The 18,745-nt window shown below is 36.1% G+C and overlaps 1 long non-coding RNA gene across 1 annotated transcript in view; it reads left to right on the top strand.

Moving 5' to 3' along the window:
* The first annotated feature begins 571 nt into the window (after positions 1-571).
* The window catches only part of LOC135200770 (uncharacterized), a 647,058-nt gene continuing 628,884 nt past the window's right edge, over positions 572-18,745 (top strand). Inside the window, exon 1 of the long non-coding RNA XR_010311357.1 lies at positions 572-772. This is a non-coding gene — a long non-coding RNA (uncharacterized LOC135200770). The remainder of the gene's footprint in view (positions 773-18,745) is intronic.

Below are 18,745 nucleotides of genomic sequence, written 5' to 3' on the forward strand. Positions count from 1 at the left end.
TATATATATATATATATATATATATATATATATATATAGATGGACAGAGAGCTATATACTTGTAAACTAAACACTGAAAAGCAAGTATATCTTCCTTCATCAAGTGAAATTTTTGTCCATAAGACTTTTTTTAAACGTGGCCAAATTTAACCAGTAACCAAAGTACAGCTACACGTCCAGTTAGCTGTACTTTGGCTGAGATGCCTGAAAACTTACTCGTGTGTGGCCGTTCTGAGGTACTACTTTCCGCAGCCCTAATAGATGTGCAGCAGTTACCTAACACTAGGAACATTGTCTATTTTTTTTTTTTTTTTTTTTTTTTGTCCACACACCCGCTACGAAAGTAGTCGTACTCTTATTTGTCCTCGTATGCTATCACTTTGAGATCACTTGATGGATTTTTTTATTAATATAGAATAGCAAGTGTCCCTATGTTAATTGGCTAATAAACCACATTCTATCACCATGCACTTGACATATTTAACTCAGACCCGAACGCTGTTGTTGAGATGATGAGATCCGTTAAACCCGCCAAACAGTGATTAGTTTCCTTATAGCCAGTGGTCGAAGAGGTGACATTCTGTTCCTGCCTCTTTTCAGTGTCAGTTTTCGTGAAAATGACTGATTCCAAAGCAAATTTTTAAGAAGTTCTCAGCAATACTTATGGGAAGACGCATACCGTAACAATAAAATGCATTAAACGACCGCGGCACTACCTATTTTTGATAGAGCAAGACTCAACCCTCTGCCCTGACAACGAACGTTTAGAAAGGTCAGTACTTCGTCAAGTAGTGATTTCAGGGAACGATTTATAGCGAAACGATGTACTTTTGACCAATTTGACCAAACTGTTGGAAGACAGTCTCCAATTTCCAAATTCCATGGGAGATTTTTACGTAAAGGTAGAGGGATTGTGTCACGGTACGGCTGGGCTTATTGGATAGGTAGTACGGGTTCATGTAGGAAGCCATCTTGGTTAACCTAAATAAGCGGTATAAATGGTGATGAATGAAGTTATTACGCATCCGCAATTTGTCGTTGGTAACAAATGAACAACGTACAGTATCTAAAGGCATAATTTTAATTACTGGAAAGTTTGCTCTTAGGCCTACTAGGTCTGAAAGCCATGAACGTGTCAACGGTATTCTAGGCCTAGCCAAAGATGGGTTTGTTGGTTTAGTTTTTGAAACCGTCGAATACACTGGTATACTTGCATATGAACCCCAATCAAACTCCATTGTTTTGCGTGGACACGAATTAGGTTTTAATGGTTTAGTGGAAATATCCTGGAATTTGCATAGGTTCATTGAAACTTGCTTGGAAAAGATTCCATGTAGGCCGTGTGTTGTATTAGGCCTACAGCTTCCAGAAGTAGCAAAATCTCAAACCAATGTTCTCAGACTTCATATATATTGATATAGCCCATGTGTATTAGCAGAACAGAGTAAATTGCATTACATTGTCACATACGTCCATTTTTTCGCCAACATTTGCCCCTCATGACATGCCATAGGCCTAGCGTATTTTCGAAACTGAAAATTCTTTATCCTTATTCAAGTCATCAAGGTTAAATAGTTTGTTTCTGTATTATGATATATAAGGTTGATCATGTTTTCATTGTGTTGGAGGATTGTAAAACCCTTATTTTCATACTTCCGCGAGATGTGACGAACTATACTCGGTTTTTTCCCAACTGTCCACCTGCCTGTGGTGTTTGCGTATGGTAACACTGCGTTCCGGGCTTTAGATAGTTACATTCAGCCTACATTCGACATCAGCTTACATTCAACAATTATAATAATATCCTATTTCGAATATTAACAAGTTACGACGCACTATACTCTGTTTTTTTTTTCTATCTGTCCATCCGCCTGTGGTGTTTTCGCATGGTAACACTGCGCCCGGTCTTTAAATAGTTACGCTATGTGTAAGTTTTAGGTAAATAAAAGGATATCTGGGTGTACATTTGCAACTGAAAAATGTTTTAATAATTTCTGTATGCGAAATACATTGTTAACTTACGCTGCCACTACTTGCTATTTTGGGTAAACTCGGGCTTAAGATGCAAAAATGATGCCGGAACATGACCAGTGTGAAGCGGCTTTGTAATAACGGTGTCAATGGGAAAAAAATATACCATATAAAAAAGCAAACGTCGCCTCAAATTGCGCATGACCAATTCCTACACTTTAATATACCTAGCTGCGTTATTATATGGTAAATAATACACGGCCTCGTGAATACCAGTGATTAATCAGTTCGTTACCCGATTTATCAAATATATTTATTGAATCTAAACATTGGAAAAAAAGACCAGTTTATGTACTTACAGAAGTAGAAATTGTTAAAAAGCGAAGGGCATAAACTGTAATATTCTGGACCAGGACCCAGCTCTGGACGTTCTGTACCGTACCAGGCTGCCAGATTTCCACACTAAGGAAATTCACGCACGGTCCCAAACAGTGCCAGTTATGCAATATATTCGAACTCGGTGAATATAGTATAAGTTGTTTATCGTCATCTTGTAAGTGCTCAAAACTTAGCGGTATGAATTTCCAACCAGTAGCTTTTATTTTTTTTTTTTTTTTACATAAATAAGTTTTTAGCTCATATTGTTTAAACATTTGGTTAGATTTTTATTCTAGCTTTTGTATGAGAGGGTAAAAGAAGCAAAACTTCTCAATAACTGTCGGTACTCCTTAAATTTGACGATGAACAACTGGAATGAAACTTATTAATTTGACGAAGAAAAAAGTAACATAGGTGTTTTACAAGTTTATATATATAAGGCATCTTAATCACATGATCGTAATGAAATAAACGATAAATTTATAATGATGTTCAATCCGCCATAAATATAATGACTAGACCTATAACTTGGGCCAACTAACACTGTCGGTTAATACTCGTAAGTGAACTTGAAAAAATAATTATCACTGTACTTTATCATTGCTATTACATAATTACAATAACTTTCATAAAGAATTGAAGCTGCAAATGTAATAGTAAGCACCGGTGTTATAACTATGTCTTATTTTTTTTAGAGAAAAGTAAACTGGCAACGTATCCTGGACCTAGGCTAATGTACTGAACCATTTAATTTTACATGAAGATTTAATTACCACTGCATTTTACAATTTCTCACTTTTATAATCATTCATTTAGGGCAATATCAACTGACAACGAAATCATGAGCGCTATCATCTATACTGGTAAACTAGGCCTATGTTTTTTCCTAAGGTCTTACGTTATACGAATTACAGTTATGAAATCATTAAAGCCCGTTCATTTCCAAAGTTTATGTCACCGTAGTTGTAGAATAACCAAACTGATTATACAGGCACATTAATCATTTTCACATGCAAAAATTGCAATGTGTATTGCAAAGCTGTAAAGTCATCGCTGAAAAATAATTTGCTACCAAAACCATCAAAACTAGCAAATTAAGAATGCTCTCTAGTATTATGAAAAAAAAAAATCTATGCAGATTTTGTTGAGGACCAGATTGAAAATAATTTTTTAATAGGTAACTGAGGCTGGTTGGAGCTGGAGCCAGCCATTTCGAATGGTCAAGATCTAGCTTATAATCTAGGTCTTGGTTTGCACATGAATCAACGGTCTGATAAACATCCAAACGCATCCACAAATTAAAAAGGATAAAACTAATTTTTAATTTTTATGGATATTTGTGTGTGAGACATAAAATAGAATAGTAATAAGTTCATAACTTATTATTAGATTTTAACTAGCATACGCTTTTTAAGTAAAAAGCGTGGAAATTTTTACGTGTGGATTCCACACTCCACACCTAATCACAATTCACAGTGTGGACAAGATAAGCCGTATTAGTAACGTCATTTCCACACTTCGGCAGCCCTGTACCGTACACGATTAGCTAGTGCCCAGTGCTCACAGTATTAGTTGTAGTAGTAGGCGGGAGCCGTTTCAAAGGCCCCCTTGCTCGTGTTATTCCTCCATTGTGTGTATTTAATTACACCACACACACACACACACACACACACACACACACATATATATATTATAATATATATAATATATATATATATATATATAATACTATATAATATTATATATACCTACCTATATATATCATTATCATAAATCCTTTATAAATTCTTTCCTACTTTCAATTAATAAAGGATTTATGGTGTAGCAGAGACAAAAATGTTAAATAAAAACAGCACTGACAATTTTGGGCAAACTGTCATAAGATGTAAAAAGATGCCCGAACCAAAGTACCTTGGCCCGAGCATGACCAGTTTGACATCGTCTTTGAAGTACCGGTGTCAAGGGGGAAAAATATACTATACGAAGCAAGCATCGTCTCTAATTCCCAATTTTCTATGGTATCTAAAACATTGGCTCATGAATTCTTTTGATTATCAGGTCGTTTACCCGATTGTCATATCGTTGAATTATTCATACTTGGGTAAAACTTTATGTGCTTATGTATACGACTTTTATTGATCTCGTACTTTTATGCATGTCATTTCATTGGAATGGCTTATTTAGTTCATTTTCTTAGATTTGGTGTTTGTAATTAGGCCTGGCCACATAGGTAGCCTTCATTCTTGAAAAAAGTATTTATATACGCTGATATGTTTTCCAATAAAATGTATATGAAAAATGAGAGAGAGAGAGAGAGAGAGAGAGAGAGAGAGAGAGAGAGAGAGAGAGAGAGAGAGAGAGAGAGAGAGTGTGTGTGTGTGTAGGAAAATTTAACCTAACACCAGAGGCAGCTTGCAATATTTGAAGATGTATTGATTATACTGGCAATTTTTTGTTGTAAAGTATACAATCAATAGTTAAAGTTTAGGGTGCGGTAATCTTGCACGTGAGCAGATTGTATTTCCGTGTGCTTCCTTTTGCGGTATGATTTTAAAAATTATTTCTGGCTTTCTCCTTCCAGTTCCATCCCTTTACTTTTTATGATCCTCTCAGCGTTTATATCCGATTTAAATATCCTTAAAGAATTACTTCTGGTGAATTTTGTGCATTTTAAATTCGTGTTTTTAATACGCTGAAATTACAGCGAATGCAACATTTAACCATTAACATCGATGAAGCTTTGGTTCTGGGGCGTAATTATTACAATGCCCTCTCCTCTTACGCCCTCGGTTAAAGACTGCAACAAGCTGCCATTATGAATTACGCTATTTTCTTTATTCCTCTTCGCTCCACAACAATGTTTGCGAATAGCCTTGTGCAACACTGATAGCGTGTTGATAATCTTCCGTAATTGCTGGAGTAGTTTGGGTTTTTAAGAACCATCTGCGCTCGTTCTGCGGCAGTTCTTTGTTCATGAGTGACGGTATTTAACGATGCCATATTGTGCGCAAAATTTTCTTGTCTCATTAGAAGTGATAGTTTTCCTTCGAGGTCGAATTTCAATCGTGAGCAACTAATGACAATAGTCACATTGCCATGTGCAAGTGTCATTAGGTAAACAAATCCTTACTTCGCTGAACAACAGTTTCATTTTGTTTTCCTCTTATTGAAGTTCAAAGTTCAAGCCGGACTAAGCTGCGACTAGCAAGAAGGAATATCATTATATTGTCGCTAACACATCATCCATGATTACCGTCTAAGTAGGCTAGCTAAGGAGAAGGAACTCTTATTTACCAGCCGTTGACGTCTGTCTGAGATGGCTAAAAGAGCAGGCAACCCAGTTTATTTTAATGAGGGTTTATTTTAATGAGTAAGTGTGTGTGTGTGTGTTTGTGTGTGTGTGGTCTAAATCTACCCCTTGGAGTTTGGAGGTAATTTTGTAGATTATGGAAGATTCAAGACAAAGGAAATCATGTAGTGTAGCCTACGTGAGCATATACTACTATACCAGTACTCGTATGATTATACATGGTTGAGCTTTTCAATCCTTTGGGCATGATACGCCCTTCCTTAAATTAATTATATATATATAATATATATATTATATATATTATATATAATATAATATAATATATATATATATATTGTGGGTGTGTCTTGCTTATGCACGGTTGTTGTCTTATATGTATGGTAGAGTTTCTTAATTTTGAAATAAAAGGGTATATCCGATGATAAAAATAATACAAATAATGTACTTTGATTATTTTTATTATTACCCAGTTTGTTGATGTATCTACTTATCAGAAAATGAAAATACTCTAAAATTATAATATTATATATATATTATATATTTTTTTTCATGTAGATGTTATATGAAGTGTATATATTTCAGTTGTGATTTAGGTTTTTTCACGTTGATGAATATATTGGCTAAAAATTAACATTTATTTTCAGCCTTAGATTCATTTTGTAAGTAAATGACTGCAATATTGATCCTGTGGGTATTGCGCTCAGTTACTTTTTAAAAGCAAATTTGTTTAAATTTGGAAGCTTTAAGCAGCTTTCGAGAAGTGGATTTACTTTAGAATTAGCTCGTTTTAAGATTATATACTTGGGAAAGGGATATTTTACTTTGCATACACTTTCTCTGGGTCTCATATTTGAATGGAAGAAGTATAGATTAAAGGAATGGTTATTTCTAGAGAATGGGTCCAATATCTTCCCAGTGTTTGGAAAGCGCTTGATTGAATCTTATCATACGAGGATAATTTTCATGGAACTGGCAGAGACTGCGTTACCTGGTACGTGCACACGATAGACTGCGATACCTGGTACTGCAGACGATAGACTGCATTACCTCTGGTTCATGCAGCACGATAGGCTGCGTTACCTCTGATACACGTAGACGATAGACTGTGTTATCTCTGGTACATTTAGACGATAGAAAGGGTTATCTCTGATACATGTAGACGGTAGACTGCATTATCTCTGGTACATGCAAACTGCAAACTGTGTTATCTCTTACATGCAGAAGATAAACTACGATATCTTTTTTGCATGCAGACCGTAGACAGTGTTATCTCTGGTACATGCAGACAGTAGACTGCATTATCTCTGGTACATCCAGACAATAGACTGCGTTATCTCTGATACATACAATCGATAGACTGCGCTACCTCTGGTACATGCAGATGATAGATTGCGTTATCTCTGGTAACATGCAGACGATAGACTATGTTATCTCTGATACATGTAGACAAAAGATTGCGTTATTTCTGGTAACAAGCAGGCGATAGACGGTTATCTCTGATACACGTAGACGATTGACTGCGTTATCTCTGATATGTGTAGACGATAGACTGCATTATCTCTGATATATGTAGACGGTAGACTGCGTTATCTCTTGTTCATGTAGACTGTAGACTGCGTTCTTTATGGTGCATGCAGAGGAAAGACTGCGTTATCTTAGGTAAGTGCAGTTGACAGACTGTTATGCATGGTGTCTGAAAACTATAGACTGCGTTATGTATGGTGCAGAAGGACGATAGACTGCTTTATCTATGGTGCATGCTAACGATAGCAAAGTGTAAGGACCTTATGGCGAATGAAATGATGTAAGTATTAATTTGCACATTAAGGAACTGAGATATTGAGAGGGATGGATAGTTGAAGATTATACTTTATAGCAATTGACATAAATCCATACTATATATATATATATATATATATATATATATATATATATATATATATATATATATATATATATATATATACACATTAAACCAGTCGAAAAAAGCATTGACTAAATTATAAAATGGGAACTACTATCCGGTTTTGTATTTGGCTTCTTCTGCAGGAAGACAAACAAGGAAAAGAAAAATCAACTATCAATACTTTCATTTGAAAATGAAGGATAATTTTTCATGGGTGTGTGCGTGTTTACTTGTGTGTTTAGGCAGAGGTGGGAGGGTCAGGAGAGAGTGACTGAGGTAAAGGGAAGAAAAGGGGAAGGTGGCGTACAAACGAAATACTCAGTAGTTGGTATGTGCGATTGTCCAAAGACAGGAACATACAGTAACCTTGTTAGGACTTCCGATATATATATATATATATATATATATATATATATATATATATGTTATATAGATATATATATATAAGATAGATATATATATAATATATATATATATATTATACATACATACATATACATACATAAATACATACATATATATACATATACACATATATATAGGTGTAGGTTTGTATATTACTATATATATATAAATATATTTTTACATGAAAATCCAGACGTTAGACGGCTCCGTATACTATATGACATTCTCTGTGGCTGTCCAGAGACACTGTAATTTCATTGTATAAATTCCAAACTTTCGCACGCGCGTGCGTGCACACACACATTATATATATATATATATATATATATATATATATATATATATATATATATATATATATACATCGTCCAGTTTATTTTATTTTATTTTTTTTTACGAACATGGTATCTTTGATGTTTCTCAGTTTTTTCATATATTTGTTATCGCTTTTAGCAAATCTACAGCTTCTCTCTCTCTCTCTCTCTCTCTCTCTCTCTCTCTCTCTCTCTCTCTCTCTCTCTCTCTTTTGCTCTATCCGTTTAAAGTGCAAAATGAGTGTTCACGCGACCAGATGACTGTTTGTTTGTGGAATAAATTAATGATTATATTAGGGGATTTTACCCTAAGAAACGAAATGAATTTTGCTTATTTTTTCTCGTTTCCTTGCATTTCTTTCAAATTAATTTCCCTCGTACCCTCTATTTTCAATTTCCTGCATGTGACTTTTCTCTTCTATCTCCTGATGCAACTTCCGTTTTTATTTCTTATTTCTCCTGATGCAACTTCCGTTTTTATTTCTTATTTCTGTCTTTTTCTATCCTTTTTCTAATCCTTACCATTTAATCATTCTTTGACGGAGATCTAATTCTGTCTTTAATAATGAAGAATTATTTGTCAAATTATTGAGTGAAAATCTACCCAACTGTAATTTTTCATTTACTTGATTTGTTCGTCTTTTTTTATTTTTTATTTTGAGCCTGTGTTGTTATTATTGTTTGGTTGTGAACTTTACTGTGTAAACATTGTTAGACGGATTCTCGTGTCATTTTTTATAAAGGTCTACACTAGGTTGATGTCAGTGTATTAAAGTTTTGTCCAGGTCGTGACGCGCCTTTTCATTATGCTTCCAGGAAAGGCTTATTGTGGGTGGGTCACATGTAAGGCTGCCGAAATTAGGTGGTGATTTATCTGCACGTATAGGTATTCCTAACATATAAAAGATTATATAGTGAGTCAGGATCAAATCAACCCATTTCTTAAGCGATCGTGGAGCGGATTTTCATGGTTTCTGTTAGTTTATTTTGAGGAGGGAGGGGACAGGAATCATTAATTTAGCCTGTAGAATGTACGTAGCTCTGTATATTTTTATACTTTTTTCCTGTTGACCTATCGTATCGAAACAAGACATTTAATTTGCAAAGCATTTTACTTTTTTATGCAGAGAATATTAACAAATCAAATAAGTCTTATTTTATTTCTACAGCTGAACTCATCCTGCAAATTGAATTAAGAGATCTGGGGACACTGCCATGATGTAAAAAAAGGCTTCACAGTTCGTACTCTTTACAATAAAATGTTCGTTCTGTACCCTTTCTTTTTGTGATAAGAATGATGGAATCAGGTTTTCTTTGGTACTGCTGCTTTGCTTTTTCCATGAATACATTACATGTATTTATCTCGAAAATTAGAGGCTGGACTTCTAATGTGCATTTTTATTCATTAATACGCTCTTGTACTTACGAAAAAATAAAAGTAATATATATATATATATATATATATATATATATATATATATATATATATATACGTACATGTATGTGTGTGTAATCCGTTTATTGAGCGATGGAAAAACTTGGAAAAGGCTCATGACTTGGGATGAAGCTATTATATATATATATATATATATATATATATATATATATATATATATATATATATGTGTGTGTGTGTCGTGTGTGTGTGTGTGTGTGTGTGTGTATGTATGTATGTATGTATGTATGTATAATATGTGTGTGCTGATAAATGCGTTTTAACATAACCGAAGTGCACGATAAACCTCGGTAAATGTAGATTAAGATGGGTTTGAGCGTGAGTACATTTATGAATATATAACTACATAAAAATTTATCCATCAATTTATCAAAATAAAAAATACGGCGTATCTAGACACGCGAAAACATACAAACACACAGAAACATTAATGTGTCTTTGCACTTTAGTCCTCAGAGGCCTCATAAGTGGAGCAGGCAGAAACGCGTCGACATATTATACCCAAGATGAGGACGGCTCTACTTGATAATAATGTGTCCATGGCTACTGCTATCTTTACCCCTTTATCACAACAATGGCCTTTGCACCTCGTTCCATAATTCTTTTTATCTTTTTTTTTTTCCCCTTTTTTTTGCCCTCCGTAATTTCCTCCTTTTCCGTTCCCATAATTTAATTCAGTCTCCTGGTTTGTCTCGTATCTCAGACCCCTTTCTCCGGTTCATATTCGGGAATAGGTGCTATATACTTCTCTCTCTCTCTCTCTCTCTCTCTCTCTCTCTCTCTCTCTGGTTCCACACGAGTTTTTATAAGTTTTTGTTTTCTGTCTGAAACAAAACAAAAAGACAAATTAAAATTATATATATAATATATATATATATGTATATATGTGTGTGTGTGTGTGTGTGTATTTAGATGTGTGTGCGCCTATGAAAGATGTGTACATGTATTGGTATGTACGCTTATATATGCAATACAGTTATGCATAGGTGTGTACATTCATGCTATTTCATGTTTGTAGATGTGTGTACTGTATATTCACGATGGGTATAATTTGATTTTCCATCGTTTTATATTTTCTGCCTAAAAGGTAGAGTAAAACGATTTTCTTTAGGAAAATTTCCTCTCTCGCGTTTTTCTCTTCTGTTTAATATATGAGACTCCCGGTTTTCTAGCTTGAGTTTTTTTTTTCTTTTTTCTTTTCTTTTAACAGTCCCTTCCATCCCCCCGCCCCCCGTCCCTCGCTTTTTCCCTTTCTCTCTTAACTTTGCCACCGTCCGGACAGACATTTTTAGCCATCCATAAACCTTCCTTTTTTACTCTCGACTTCGGTTCTTTCCACCTTTTCCAGCTGTCATGGTCTGTCTCTTTTGGGATCCTTTTTTTAAACATTTTAGTAGGGGCTAGATCCTATATCGCACCGATGTCACTAAAAGTCATCTTCACCGTCATAGTCTATGACAGTATTTTCTCTCTCTCTCTCTCTCTCTCTCTCTCTCTCTCTCTCATCATTATTTTTAAGCAACTATTTTTAAACATTTTCCTCTATTTTCGTCTCTCGCTTGTATATATTGGGAAGAAGGTATTGTGCATTTATGTGCTGCGAATTGTTGTATATGTATGAGCATCTTACGATCAGTTTGGTCTGTTTAGTATTTGTATGGGTAACCGTCGTTATGGTCCAGTGGGTAAAGCATGTAGTAGCTTAAAGACTAGGATAACACCTGGAGTCACCCTTTCTGAACACAAAAAGGGCATATAGTAGTTTTGTATACATATATTTTGAATGTTTTTGGTACAGAAGTTTCGACCCCGATGCAGCGGTTAGAAAGTACGAATTTGGTAGTGACTATTGTATTTGCATCTGGAACCACCATACACACATGTATACATATTGTATATATATAAAATATGTTTGTGTGATATACTTATGTATATGGATATCTTATATAAGATATAAAATACTTAGAAGAGAATAATTGTATGTAAATAATTTAATACGCAAGTAATGGTAGGATATTATCACACATAAAATAAAATAAACAGTGGCAGATAACTCAATTAATTTCACATACCTTTTAACTAGTGATATCTGTGGGGAGTTGAAGCCGGCATATCGAACCTAAATCCTAATAAGGAGTCCGACAATCAGAAAAGTTATTTTAAGAATCGGAGTACTAGAGTGATATTTACCAGGACTTGTATCTTAAACTCAGTTGAAATAAAGAAGTAAATACTATGTATAGTACAAAACTTTAACCAGTGTAAATACTGTTACGTTTAAGCCTCGAGAACATTCTGCAAAAAAAGCCAATAGCTAATTGAAAAGATGGATTTGAGGATTCAAAAGGCCAGTGGTATGATGGAGCAGATGTATTTAGTCACTTCTATTGGAATTTATATGAATTTAGATTCAAGTACACAGTAGTTGAACTAAAGTGCTATGATACGATATTGCATATGAGCCAGTCAGCACTAGTTAAATGTAACTGCAATAGACAGATATATTGAGTGTGCGTTCTCGCTGTTAAAATGTCGTAATTGTCTGTTCTGGAACATGTCTTAGTTCAAATCCTGCTCTTGCCACGGAAACGGGAAGTTTCTTCGTTTATTTCCACGCTCAAATAGACTTGCTTCGCTTCTCCCCCGGCCGCCCCCACAAAAAAGAAAAAGAAAAAAAAAACGAGTTAGAAAAAGTATATGTATAGATTAAAGGTGTATACTTTTATAATAAAAAGTAATCACAAGTAACGCTGATACGATTGTACTCGTGTAGATGGACGTAGTCAACTCGGGTATAATTATTTGAACTCGACGTTTACCTGTGTAGACGCTGACCGAAACTTGTCTCTGTCTTCGCAACATGGCGTATTAATAATAATAATAATAATAATATGCTTTATTTCAGCTCAGGGCCATATACATTGAATATACAAAATACAGGCAGTAACACACACAATCTAGATACATGAGACATGATAAAAAAGAAAAAGAAAATGAATAATCGGCACTTATCCACAAAATAGCTGAGGTAGCATAAAAGCTAGTAATCATAATACTGGTAATAACAGTAATAATATTGGTGAGAAAAAAAAAATATGCATTGAGAGTAATAACAGTTAGTGCACAGATTATATAACTTGAATTTCAACTAGAGACCTTAGGTGGTTACAGTAGTCAGGTCCAGAGGGCTAAATACAAAAATTGAATGTAAAAAAAAAAAAAAACTTTAACTTGATAGTAATCACAGTAATAAAGAAAAATTAAAATATCAGCAATAAATGTAATCATGACAAAAACTGCAGATGGCATCTTGCCAATACAGAGATCAAGCCCTTTAGGGGACAAAGGCCTCATTTTCCCATCTTTCCTACAATTTAGATCTTCTTCTTGCTTCACTCCTTAGGATGCTTTGTATGAGCGAGTTGCTGCTGTTTCTCACTCGGGGTTACCAGGACTGGACATTGTTCGCCTAACAATGATTCTTAAATTGTCCAGGTGGTTTTCTATGAACATCTGTGTGGCGGAGTGGTAGCGGGGAGTGTTTGTGAGGCGTCTCAGAATGTCATTGTGCACAACAGTGATGCGTCTCATGGTCTCTCGGGTATAGTTCGTCCAGAGGGAACACCCATAGATACTGTAGCAGTACGAGCGGAAGAGCAGCAGTTTCATGTCTCGGTGACAGAAGGCAAACCTCCTTGCAATCATGTTGCCAGCTGCACATAGTTTACGACGCCTCTGTTCAATGTGTGCCGTATCTTTTAGGTCGTCGGTGATAATGTGACCCAAATACGGAAATTCGTGCACAAATTCCAGCCGATGGTTTCCGAGGAAAATTTGTGGTTCTGCAATATGCTTAAGCGATCTCGGGAGCAGCGACATGCACTGGGTCTTGGTTTCGTTGTAGATTATATCAAATTCCTCTGCATATTGGCGACAAGTGTCGATGAGTCGTTGGAGACCTTGCACTGATGGGAAAATCAGAACCATATCGTCGGCGTAACAGAGGTTGTTGTTTATAGTTGTTTCATTGACGGTGCATCCGATTGGGAGTGAGTTCAGTTTGACATTCAAGGCGTCTGTGTACGTATTAATTAGGTATGGAGAGAGAATGCCCCCTTGCCGAAGCCCGTTTAGGGAGCCGAAGGTGTAAGATAATACATTACCCCATTTGACACAGAATTGCTGTGTGGAGAACCAGCAATGCAAAATGCCAATTAGATACAGGGGTGTGCCCCTTTTATGCAGCTTCAGGAAGAGCTTCAGGTAGTTTACTCTGTCAAATGCTTTTCTCACATCTACAAAACAAAGGAAAACAGGAGAGGCAGATGGTAGGTAGTAATTCAGCAATTCTTTCAGTATGTAGATGCAGGTGTCGGTTGAGTGGTTTACTTTAAACCCGAACTGGTTGTCAGTGGTGTGTAGAAAGGGGAGAAGTCTCACTAGAAGAACAGACTCAAGTATCTTCGATGCGATCGTTGTGATTGCAATCGGCCGGTAGTTGCCAGGGTCAGCTGCATCCTTTAGCTTGTTTTTTTTTTTGATTAATGGTATCGAATGGACTAAGAGTAGGGAAGTCTGGAAGAAAACCTGGTGAATTATGCACGCATTGAATAGGGCAGCTAGCAAAATGTAAATTATCGGATGGCAGAATTTGAAGGCCTCTGCAGGAAGACCATCACAGCCGGGCGATTTATTATTAGGTAGGCTGTTTATGGCATCGCTGATGTTGCCTGGCGTAATACGGTCTGCAAAATGAAATTGAATGTTGTCAGTAAGGAGGTTATCTACATCCCTTCGGGAATCTTGATCATTTATGCAATTCAGGATATTGTTGAAGTGATCACCGCACATACTTTGCGATAGTTCGTCTCCGACTGCTTCCTACTCTCTGTGATAGCTTTTTAGTTTTGAGATTTAAGGACTGGATATCTTTCCAAAGACGAGGATAATCACCAGATTCTAAGTTTCTAGACATTGCATCAGCTCTTAGTTGTTTTTCATTTAACCTGCAGTGCTTAAGAGCAAGTTTGAACTGCGCTCTTGCCTGTCTCATTAGTAATGGGATGTGATCGTAGCCCGTTGCAAGATCATAGCGAATATTGCAGGTCATAATAGAATCATGAAGTTGTGGAGATGTGATGCAGTGGTCCAGCCAGGAGGTTGTAATAGCGTCCGCTCTATTATGTACATATGAATAGGAGGAGGGAGGGAGGAGCATTACATCGCTAATTTGGAGAGCATGATTTTGACAGAAGCGAGTAAGTTCATTATAAAATTGTTTTGTGGGGTGAGAATTAAGGTCCCCGATTATACAAATATGATCAGCAGGAGAATCATGAATAATACTGTGTAACTCCCCTAGGATCATGCAGTAATGATCAAAATTATTGTTATTTTCCCATGGCATATAAACATTAATAATTAGGATTTTAGAGTTCCCTACTGTCACTTGAAGCCCCAGCAATCTGTCACTCCTGTAGGTCATCACCTTTATCATATTGTCTAACGATTTGTGTCACAGGAAAGAAAGGCCCCCTTTCGGGCGACCGGCTATGATTTGCTCTGTAACTTGCATCGATGAAGTCGAGAAGGTTCTGAAGTCTTCATGAATTGAATCGCAGATGGCAAGGTCATGTAGCCAGAGGAGCGTTTCTTGCAATGCAATGATGCCTTTGAAGTTTTTGCAGAACATGTTTAGGAGAGGAATGTTCCGCTTGAGGCCAAAAATATTCCAAGAGATTATGTTTAATGTATCCATGGCTACTCACGAAGATGGGAGATGAATGCACTGATCATTTGGGTGGATGGGGGTTTAGCCAGGGGGAGTGGGCAGTCACTCGCCGTGGGGGGTTGACTGGCACTTGCGGTGGAAATGACCCTGGTTGGAGTGTCAGTAAGTTCCCCTGGGGGTGGTTAATCCCGGAATAATTTATGTCTTGAAACTAATATATTCGGACCGAAAATCTCGCGTATTAGTGAGTTCTCGCTTGAACCTCCGTTTCGTTTCGAATCCTGCCAAGGAATGTGAAGTTTCCTCATTTATTTCCCGTGCAGATGTAGGCTTGAAGTGATGAGCGTATTTTAGGTTGAAATAAAAATCTGAATCTGATGGGTATAGCAAAGAAGTCTAGAGGTTAAGTGCCATATTAGCTATAGAATATGCATGTATAGGCCTATTCATAATACGTATATTTTTTTTTCTAGATAAATGCTTCAAATAATGTTGATAAAAATTTATACAAGAACACAAGAACCAAAGGGAAAATTTCATGGCATTATCTAGAATGGTTTTAAAGTTATCGTGATAGCAAGCAAGTAGAGTAAGAGTAACAAATAAACGCTGCTGAAAAGACCAGCTACTCCTCTCACTTGTTTCCCGGCCATTAGATATTATTTCCAGTACAGACCTAGGGTAAAAGCATCATAGATATGGAAGTTTCCGAGAATCATAAAAGCGTCGATGCGTGGGATTCTAATCGTAGACCAGAGTCTTATGGTTATAAGACAGAAACGTTATATTTAGCATTTCCACATAAAAAAAAAGCAATTAAGGTGGTTTTAGTTTAAAGTACTATATTTTTTTCGTTTCTCTTAGTATACCAAATGTTTTTGAGTAGTGGCATAAAATGAGAGCACATAAAGGCCAACTTTTGACTGAAATAATTTTTAACATAATTTTATGCAAAGTAATATTTTATGTTGATGTTAAGTGAAATACAATTGAGGGCTGCTTGTGGCACACGGGCTGTAGGTCACTGTTTTCCAAGTCTTAAGTTTCAGTTCCTTTATCGAAGGTCATTCATTAAAAATCCCTCTCTTTTGCTTTCCATTTTTCATGTTTACAGTTTTGCTCCTTTATTCTTTCTGTTTTCCGTTTTCTCCGTTCATACAGACTTTTTAGTGGAAGCCTGCTAGCCAGGTTCGTGGTGTTTTTGGTTGTTTCTGGAGATTGTGTTCATTATGAATATTAATGAAGGTAACATTATCACGGTATTTAAGTCCCCCCTCGAGATTGCAGCGTTATTGTACATCATTAATGCACACGGTGGGTAACATTCTCGCAAGTTTTTTTTTTCCTCTATACCAAAAAAATGTTTGTTGAAATTGCAATTTAATGCCCTTAAGAGGGAATGCAGCAAATGCATTTCTAATGTCCCCGAGCAAAATTAAGCTACATTTTGTTTGGTTATGGCTCTTGATCCATTCCAGGATAGGATCAGACCTGTGTTACGACAGTTTCATAGGTTTATCTTCCTGTGAGTTTTTCAGGGCCAAGCTTCACACATCGGCTTCAAAGTCATGCATCATGTATGTACATTCTTACATACGTGAATATTCATGAATGTGAGCCTGTATTTTATGCATACCAAAGACAGTCCATGCAACGAAATGAATTGAAATATTATGCATGAAAGTGCTTGTGTGTGTGTGCGCGCGCGCGCGTATTGGTATTCAAGATGTCCATTAAAAAGGATCTTCAAAGAGATTTTGCCTTCCAATGACTAACTGTTGATGTTCTGTGTATTTGTTACTAGCCTGCCTGAGGGATAAACAAGAATGGAATTATATTTTATGTCATTAAATTGCTGAGAGAGAAACACACTACTCAAAAGTACTTGGAACATTGATGACTAGCAGCTACAAAGAAAAAGTGTAGACGCTATCAAAAGATGGATTTCCACGGAAAAGTATGGACGATTTTGATCACACAAAAACCTAAAGGGCTTGAGAGCGTTTATAAAGTCAAAAGAGTAAAAGGAAATGAAAGTAAATTTAAATGCTAAGTGATTAATAATAGTGCAGCTAAAGTATTTACACTTTTAATACCAATATACGAAATTCCCTTGATGTTATTTTAATGTTTTTTGTTTCTTGTTTTTCTTTGCCTAATAATAATAATAATAATAATAATAATAATAATAATAATAATAATAATAATAATAATTATTATTATTATTGTTTTTGTTGTTGTATTGTTGTTGTTGTTTTCATCGTCGACTGCAGACATTTAGATAATCTTTCTGAAAATGTCAGAGGATTTGCGTGATTAAGGATCCCAAACATCCGCTTCCTACCCATTTGGCGTTGATGTTTATTGTTTTAGGCTTTACCGATCTTTGTTCTTCATTAGTCACTTACAGTGAAATTTTGCATATTCTCCGTGGCACTCATATTGCACTAGATATCAGCCGCCAATCAGCAGATTAAAAAGAGAGAGAGAGGAGAGAGAGAGAGAGAGAGAGAGAGAGAGAGAGGGGAGGAGAGAGAGTTCAAAACAAATCCGATTCAACGAGAATACTGGATTTCACCCCATAACTGATGCCTGGCTGACGCATCTCGTGACAAGAGATAGGTTGAATTATTCAGGAAAGACTACTTCAGGTGTTAGAGAATTTCACATCCTAAAAGCAGTCGGTGTGGAGGACTGGTCTATAGTTGACTCGTGTAATTGCGACTTCATGCAATATCCGTGGTATTAAGAGGAGTGAAGGAGGAATATTAAAACTTTTTTGAGAGCGGAACTCAGCGTATTATCTGTACAACTTACAGATGAAGGCGACAGTTTGACCAACCGGAATTAGTCGAAATTGGAATTGGAAACTGGTCTTTTATTAGACATAAAGATTAGTCAATGTTTGTCAAAAAGATTTGTACGTGTAGATCCCCCCAAATATGGGTACAGTATGCCACGCAAAGACAGATAAATCCGACATAAATCTTCAGAGGGTGCCTAGAGGAGAGGGACAAGTAAGGAGCATTTGAAAATGAAACAAATCGGAAGAAACTCAGTATGCGTGTATTCAAAGTAACAGTTCCTTCCGCCACGCCCACTAATATGAAACAAATCTGTGTTATAGAATTACAAAAGCTTAAGCGAGGCTACGGACAAGCTTCAAAAGAGAGAAAGAAAGAAAATTTGTGAAAGAGTAGAATTGTTTGAATACGAATAGATGGGCTATAAGGATCTTAAACGAAGTCATTGAATAAAAGAAGAAAATAATAGA

The sequence above is a fragment of the Macrobrachium nipponense genome, chromosome 27 (assembly GCF_015104395.2).
Source record: "Macrobrachium nipponense isolate FS-2020 chromosome 27, ASM1510439v2, whole genome shotgun sequence".
Classification (NCBI taxonomy): Eukaryota; Metazoa; Arthropoda; class Malacostraca; order Decapoda; family Palaemonidae; genus Macrobrachium; species Macrobrachium nipponense.